Source organism: Neoarius graeffei, chromosome 18 (assembly GCF_027579695.1).
Source record: "Neoarius graeffei isolate fNeoGra1 chromosome 18, fNeoGra1.pri, whole genome shotgun sequence".
Classification (NCBI taxonomy): Eukaryota; Metazoa; Chordata; class Actinopteri; order Siluriformes; family Ariidae; genus Neoarius; species Neoarius graeffei.
In genome coordinates this window covers 33,934,604-33,942,898 of record NC_083586.1, presented here as the reverse complement: position 1 = coordinate 33,942,898, position 8,295 = coordinate 33,934,604, and positions in this window count along the sequence as shown.

Genomic DNA, 8,295 nt, shown 5'->3' with positions numbered 1-8,295 from the left:
CTTTCTGTGTGGAGTTTGCATGTTCTCCCCGTGTCCGCGTGGGTTTCCTCCGGGTGCTCCGGTTTCCCCCACAGTCCAAAGACATGCAGGTTAGGTTAACTGGTGACTCTAAATTGACCGTAGGTGTGAATGTGAGTGTGAATGGTTGTCTGTGTCTATTGCCGCTTTTCCACTACAAACGCGGCTGAGTCGGGCTGAGCCGTGCCATGCTGAGTCGAGCTGAGTGGGGCTGTTGGAGTTGCATTTCGACTACAACCGCGCTGAACCGTGCTGGCTGGAAGTGGGTGGACACATTGGGTGGAGTTAGCGAAAGTGGGTGGACGTCAGGTGATGTCGTTAAGCAGCGCAAACAGTGACATCAGTGAGCTTTTAAGCGGTAGTCTCACGACCCGGAGGGTAAACAATAAACATGGAGGACATGGAGTCGTTAGTGTGGCTGGTCTTGGTGCTGTGGCTTGTTGTCACCGACAATGCGGACAGATACTGGCAAGAGCGTATAGATGAGGCGAGGCGCATAAGGTTTCAGAAATTCTCGTAATTCGTAATTATTCTCCTTCCGGGTTTGCGGTGTTTACAGATCCCAGCGCGCTCGCGGGGCGTGTGTGGGCATGTGAGGACACTCCTCCTCACCAATCAGTGCACAGGGGAGTGTCTGCTCACGCCCCCAACCTCACTCGGCACGGCTTGGCTCGCTTCAGCCCCACTCCAAAACGGTGCGAGTTTTAGGGGCTAAGCAGGGCTGAAGCGAGCTGAGTCGTGCTGGTTTTTGGTAGTCGAAACGCGAGCCGTGTCGGGCTGAAGTGAGCTGAAGCGAGCTGAAGTGAGCTGAAAAAGGGTAGTGGAAAAGGGCCATAAGTGTCAGCCCTGTGACGACCTGGCAACTTGTCCAGGGTGTACCCCGCCTTTGGCCCTAGTCAGCTGGGATAGGCTCCAGCTTGCCTGTGACCCTGTAGAACAGGATAAAGCGGCTAGAGATAATGAGATGAGATGAGAAAATAAGCCCAAAAATTCAAATACTATGCAGCAGTTCAACTTCAAAGGAGATTCTTGGAAGAGGGTTCAGTGTTGCATTCCCTGCTTTGCCCTCTTGTTGGAGAACATAAAATAGTGAAAATAGTTGGCTTGGATGTTCAGAAGAGTAGCCACAATTCCTTGCAGGCTTTCTCAATGCAACACACATTTAAGACAAAACAATAACCTACAAATTTTCACCCACATTCTCTCTCACTCTGCAGACTCAAGTCCTCTAATGTTATATCCTACACTATAAAATATTTACTGTAAAATGTACAGTAATATACTGACAAGTTTAGTTACCAGTAAACATTAAACTTAAAGTAACTGTAAAACATATTTATATGAAAGTACTGTAATATTTTTACAGGTAAATCCTGTTATTTTTACAGTGTATGACTATACTTCCAGTAATATAATGCATTCTACAAGACAAATAATTGTAAATATAACTAGAGTATAAAATAAGACATAATCCAGTAACTTTGGCTGATGCAGGATACAGCTGAGCTCAGGGTCTTGCTCAAGGACCCAACCACAGCAGTTTGTCAGTACTGGGATTTGAACACTCAACCTTCAGTTTCAGTTCAGGTTTAATTTTAATGCATATTGTCACTAAACAGCTTTACAGAAATATATAAATTCCAGATATAAAGTTTAAATTTCTAAATTTGACCAAGCTAGAAGTGACGTTGGCAAGGAAAAACTCCCTGAGATGACACGAGGAAGAAACTTTCAGAGGAACCAGATTCAAAACAGAACCCATCCTCATATGGCTGCCATCAGATAATGTGATTGTAAATAATTTCTCTGATATAACTGTAATACCATATCATCAAAAAGTGCAATTGTATTAATAGGAAATTATGAGCTGATGAGCAACTTGTGAGTATGAGAATCAGATTTCTTTCTGAATTCAATAGTTTTAATTTAAAGTCTATTGTATCAAACTGGGGTGGCATGGTCGTGTAGTGGTTAGCACTGTCACCTCACAGCAAGAAGGTTCTGGGTTTGAACCTGCCAATAGGGGCCTTTTTGTGTGGAGTTTGCATGTTCTCCCCGTGTCTGTGTGGGTTTCCTCCGGGTGCTCCGGTTTCCCCCACAGTCCAAAGACATGCAGGTTAGGCTAATTGGTGGCTCTAAATTGACCATAGCTGTGAATGTGAGTGTGAATTGTTTGTCTCTGTGTGTCAGCCCTGCAATGATTTGTCCAGGGTGTACCCCGCCTCTCACCCATAGTCAGCTGGGATAGGCTCCAGCTTGCCCGTGACCCTGCACAGGATAAGCAGTTACACATAATGGATGGATGTATCAAACTGAAGTTGTTTACCATTCAATGATGGAGACTTGAGTGCAAATTGTTCATAGCAATTCCAGTCCTAAGTCTATCCAAGTTAGAACACCCACAGCCATCCTTATGGTTTCTACAATGCAGTGATTCCCAACCACTGTGCCGCGGCACATAAGTGTGCCATGAGAGATCATCAGGTGTACCATGGGAAATTATCCGATTTCACTTAATTGTTCCGAAAATTATTATTTATTTACTGCAAATAATTTGTCTTTGTTCGTCTATGCCAGTGACGTATAGTGACAGGCAGAACAATTAAATATTCTTTCATTAGATGGCAGCAGGTAGCTAATTAACCTGTGTATTTACCTGTTGCCATTCAAACAATAGAATTAGTAATGCTTTGGGCGTGACAGCAGTGATGGCGATGGATAAATATTTGAAAAGAAAAAGTACACAATCCAAACTGGGTCCTGGAGAAAATTCTGACCCAGATGAAGGCCCTAGTATGAGTAGAGGTCAGAAGAAAGCGAAAAAGGTGATTTTCCACAACCTATCTATGCGAGCTGGGCTTTTCAAGCATCTCTCATCTCATTATCTGTAGCCGCTTTATCCTGTTCTACAGGGTCGCAGGCAAGCTGGAGCCTATCCCAGCTGACTACGGGCGAAAAGCAGGGTACACCCTGGACAAGTCGCCAGGTCATCGCAGAGACAATCATCCACACTCACATTCACACCTACGGTCAATTTAGAGTCACCAGTTAACCTAACCTGCATGTCTTTGGACTGTGGGGAAAACCGGAGCACCCGGAGGAAACCCACGCGGACACGGGGAGAACATGCAAACTCCACACAGAAAGGCCCTCGCTGGCCACGGGGCTCGAACCCGGACCTTCTTGCTGTGAGGCGACAGCGCTAACCACTACACCACCGTGCCGCCCCCACTTTTCAAGCATGACTGCTATAAAAACTAAAAAAGGAGAGTGACTCAGAGCTGTTGAGGAAGATCTTCGTGTGTGTCTTTCTTCAATTCCTGCGAGTATATCAGCTTTGTGTTCAACTAAACAGGCCCAGGTTTCACACCGAGTAAGTAAATTGTGAGTAAATTGAGATGAGATGATCATTATATTTCATTATATGTACTTTTTGTGACATTTTTGTTTGGTGGTGTGCCGTTGGATTTTTCAAATATAAAATATGTGCCGTGGCTCAAGAAAGGTTGGGAAACACTGCTATAATGTACCATTTACAGTAATCTGATGTTGATCATTAGGCTGTTAATGTGAGGCTATACTGAGCAGCAGCGAGTGATTTTCAGGTGATGAAAACTCCAACCAGAAGTAGGGTACCAAAGTGGATCAGGCAGGTCCAGAGAGCAAAAGGGGTCCAGATCACTGGTAGGCATGGATCACTCAGGTGTAGCATGTGTAGCATGAGAGAGAGAGAGAGAGAGAGACAGAGAGAGAGAGAGAAAACATGGATTATTAGGTATGCTCTTGCCACATAATGGTTAAAGTAAATATACAATGTAGTGCAAGCAGGGACACTGGCAAGATTAGCAATGACTGTCATGCTCCGCCCCGGACTTCCACTCTGGATATTTATTATCTCCCAGTTTATCGCTAATCCGGATCCGGGACGGGACTTCCATCTTGCTGGCATTCACTTCCTGGTTTGCTCTGCTGTGTATAAAAAGGCCGTTCTCAGACAGGGACTTTGCCAGAACGTCTTGTTGGTTTTTCACGTCGTCTCTGTGCTATTATTGCTTCTTGGATTTTGCTCTCCGGTTTGCCTGCTTCTTGTCACAGTTTTTTGCACTACGTTTTTGTCTTTTTTCATGTTTGTTGTGCTATGATTTTGTCTCAAGTTTTTTGTCTAGACTATTTTTTTATGCTAGCGTTTTTTGTCCTTGCCTGCCTCGTTTTTGTTTTTGTCCCTAGTTTTTTCTGGATTACTTTTGGTTTATTTTTTACTGCTATTACATCTTTTTATTATGGGATTTACTGGTCTGTGATCTGCTCTTGGATCCTACTTGCCACCCATAACAATGACAGCATAACTAAAAAGGGAGTGCCAGAAGGTAACACAAATATGAGGGCACCCTGGGAAAGCATCCAGCTACTCCACTGTCAACAAACATGAGTGAACGTGTGTGATGTTCTGATCTGTAACTCAAAGCCTTAACTACTGAGCCACCACAACTAACCCAACTAGTGTGCACTGATTCAAATTTTTCTAGCATATAAAGTTAAACTTAAGGTCAACAATTTTTATCATTCTCACTTTTGCCAAAAATGTTAGACATCCCACTATGCATTGCATTTTGTGGTATTTTGCTGTAAACCAACACAATGATTGCCAAATTGTTTACAGTTTAATCCTGTATGATAATTAAACAGTATTTTGATATAAAATAAATGTAAATTTACTGCATTTTTTTAACAGTGTAAGTCAGGGATGTTATCCAATCTTACCCATATATTTGGCTGGAGAGAAAAAAACAAATACCGTAAAAAACCTACAGCCATAGTAACCCTTTGTGGTTAAGATTGAAGACTGCTGTACTTGTATGATACTATGACTTGGCCCAGTGAAGAACAAAAACAGAATATAGAGTGCTTTGCACTGCATCACTAATAAACTGTGGGTGGTAAAAGAGAGCAACTGGACTTGCTTGAAGATTCTTGAAGACGTTTCACCTCTTAACTTCAGAGGGAAGCTAAGGACAGTTACAGGAGAAAGGTGGAGCAGAAGCTGAAAGAGAACAGCATGAGGGAGGTCTGGAAAGGTGTGAAAACCATCACAGGCCACAATACAAAGACTAGAGTCATTGAGGGGACAGTGGAGAGGGCGAATGAGTTGAATGACTTCTTCAATCGGTTCAACCAGCCCACGTCCCCCCCACCCTCTCCCTCACTGCAGCCATCTCTCCTTCTTCCCTCAACACACCTCCCCCCAGTCATCACAGCAGCCCCCTCCTCCCCCACCTCAACACAGACTCCTCTATGCATTACTGCAGACCAGGTCAGAGGTCAACTGAGGAAGCTTCACCCCAGGAAAGCAGCAGGCCCAGACAAGGTGTGTCCCCGACTACTGAAGACCTGCGCTGCTGAACTGGGTGAACCACTCCAATGCATCTTCAACCTCAGCCTGCAGCTGGGGAGAGTGCCCACCCTCTGGAAGACATCATGTATTGTTCCAGTTCCCAAAAAGAATCGGCCAAGCGAGCTGAACGACTTCCGACCGGTGGCACTCACTTCACATCTGATGAAGACATTGGAGCGGCTGTTCCTCAGCCTCCTCAGATCCCAGGTACAACATGCCCAGGACTGTCTGCAGTTTGCGTACCGGGCAGGTGTTGGTGTGGAAGACGCCATCCTCTACCTGCTACATTGAGCCCACTTGCATCTGGATAAGGGAAATGGCACAGTGAGGATCCTCCTCTTAGACTTCTCGAGTGCCTTCAACACCATCCAGCCCCTATTGCTTCAGGACAAACTAAACAGGATGCGACTGGACCCCTGCCTGGCAGGGGTGAAAGTAAGCCGGTCCTGGCCAGTCCGGCGTACCACTAAAAGATTTGGCCGTACCGGAAAGAAAAATATACTGTCTCTGAAAAAAAAATGCACTTTCAGCATAACAACACACCTGCTAACGTCAATTTACCAAAAGCAACACGTTTTCCTCAATATACATTGCATATAACTCGTTCTGACCTGTCTCTGAATTATGTCTGAAGTGAATTCCTTCCGTTTTTCACTCGACAGACAACGTGCAAGATAGTGCGCGTAGCCCACTGCTTAACCATCTTGCGCCAACGTGCGCAGCTGGTATCCAAAGTGTTTTAGTAGACAGACGTTTGTTGCAAAGTCTCCCAAATAAAAACAATATATGCAGAAACATATGTTGATGTTTCAATATTCTGTGTGCAGTGTTTCGCTGGACAAACAACAAGCAAGCTACAGCGTGCGTACGGCTTAACCAGATCTTGTGCTATAACGTACGCAGCTGGTAATCAAAGTGTTTTAGCAGACAGATGTTAGTTGCAAAGTCTCCCAAATAAAAAGGCATATAAAGAAACATGTTAATGTTTCATGATAGGCTATTTAAAAATTACTTTGATCAGAATTCGTAAATCAAATGGAAGTTGGGGCAAAGATTCTAGATTACTGTCTGGTTGGAGCGAGCAGAGTAACTAGGCTACCAATGCATGCCACACGCACTGAGAACACACGCACTTTCTCAAACGTTCCGACACACCCGTGGGAAAATATAAAGAATCCAGAAAACACCAACAGAAAACCACAACGATATATTTGATAAGGAAGAGAGGACAACTTTTACCTAAAAACTTTCACTTTTCTGTTCTGTTACACTGTTCTGTGTCCAGTGTCCAAAATGAAAAGTTAGTTTTCAACTGTTCAGCTAAAAAAAATGTTATTAAAACGATTGTGTTGTTGAATGATGTTTGCAATTTATTTATAATCAAAAACTGATACAGGTGGATGAAAGAGTGATAGTGTGATAAAAAAAAGTACTATACTAGTACTACTGAGTGATAAGAAGTCCTAGTGAATGCTTGATAAGTAGACAATAATAAATAATTAGGTGCATTTTTTGGCACGCGCACTATGACTCAAAATAATAGTAATGGGAAGAAATAAAAGTTGCTTTCACCCCTGCTGCCTGGTCACCTGGATCTCCAGCTACCTCACTGACAGGCCGCAGTACGTCAGGCTGAAGGACATCACGTCTGACATTGTGATTAGCAGCACTGGAGCACCCCAGGGCATGATGCTGGCCCCTCTTCTCTTCACCCTGTACACCACGGATTTCTGTTATAACTCGGAGCTGTGTCACATTCAGAAGTTTGCCGATGACACAGCCATCATTGGGTGTATCAGTGATGACAGAGAGGAGGAGTATAGGAGCCTGGTGAGGGACTTTGCTGTGTGGTGCAACAGGAACCATCTGCAGCTCAACACCTCGAAGACCAAGGAGCTGGTCATTGACTTTGGGAGGTCCAGACCAAGGTCACGACCAGTACTGATCGAGGGAGTTGAGGTGGAGGCTGTGGATTCCTACAAGTACCTCGGACTGTGGCTGGACAGCAAGCTGGACTGGACTTGCAACACCAAACACTTATACAGGAAGGGACAGAGCAGGCTATACTTCCTTAGGAGGATGCGGTCCTTTAACATCTGCAGGAAACTCCTGTGGATGTTCTATCAGTCTGTGGTTGCCAGTGTCCTGTTTTACACCGTGGTATGCTGGGGGGGCAGCACATCCAAGAAGGACACATCCAGGCTGGACAAACTGATAAGACAGGCCGGCTCTGTGGTCGGCATGAAGCTGGACTCTCTGGTGACGGTGGCAGAGAAGAGGTCTATGGCCAAACTATTAAACATCATGGACGATGCCAGTCACCCTCTGCACACCGTCATCAGCAACCAGAGGAGCCTGTTCAGTGAGAGAATGCTCCTTCCCAAGTGCAGGACGAACAGACTCAAAAACTCTTTTGTCCCTCATGCCATCAGACTGTACAACTCCTCTCTGGGGGGGAGGAGGGGTAACAGGAGGACAGAGGATGGGAAGGAGCAGTAGCCTGGCCTAACAATAAGCAATACCGGACAATGTGCAATATAATGTGCAATATAAAGTGCAATATCTCTCCTGCCTCCCCCTCTTTTTTTCCTCCTCCCCCTTCCTCTCTTCCCCATATCTTATTATTTTTATATTTGTATATGTAAATACTTAATTTATTCTAATTTATCTAGAAGTTTTCCTCTATTTCTTTTCTCTGTTTATCTGTAATGATGCTGCTGGAATCTTAATTTCCCTGAGGGAACCCTCCCAAAGGGATCAATAAAGTTTTATCTAATCTAATCTAATCTAATCTAATCTAATCATCTGAAAGGCTTCTTCAGTTCTGTCTGCCTAATAGGGAGTATCAGGTATTTATCCTCTCATGGATGAAAAGCAATCCTAAG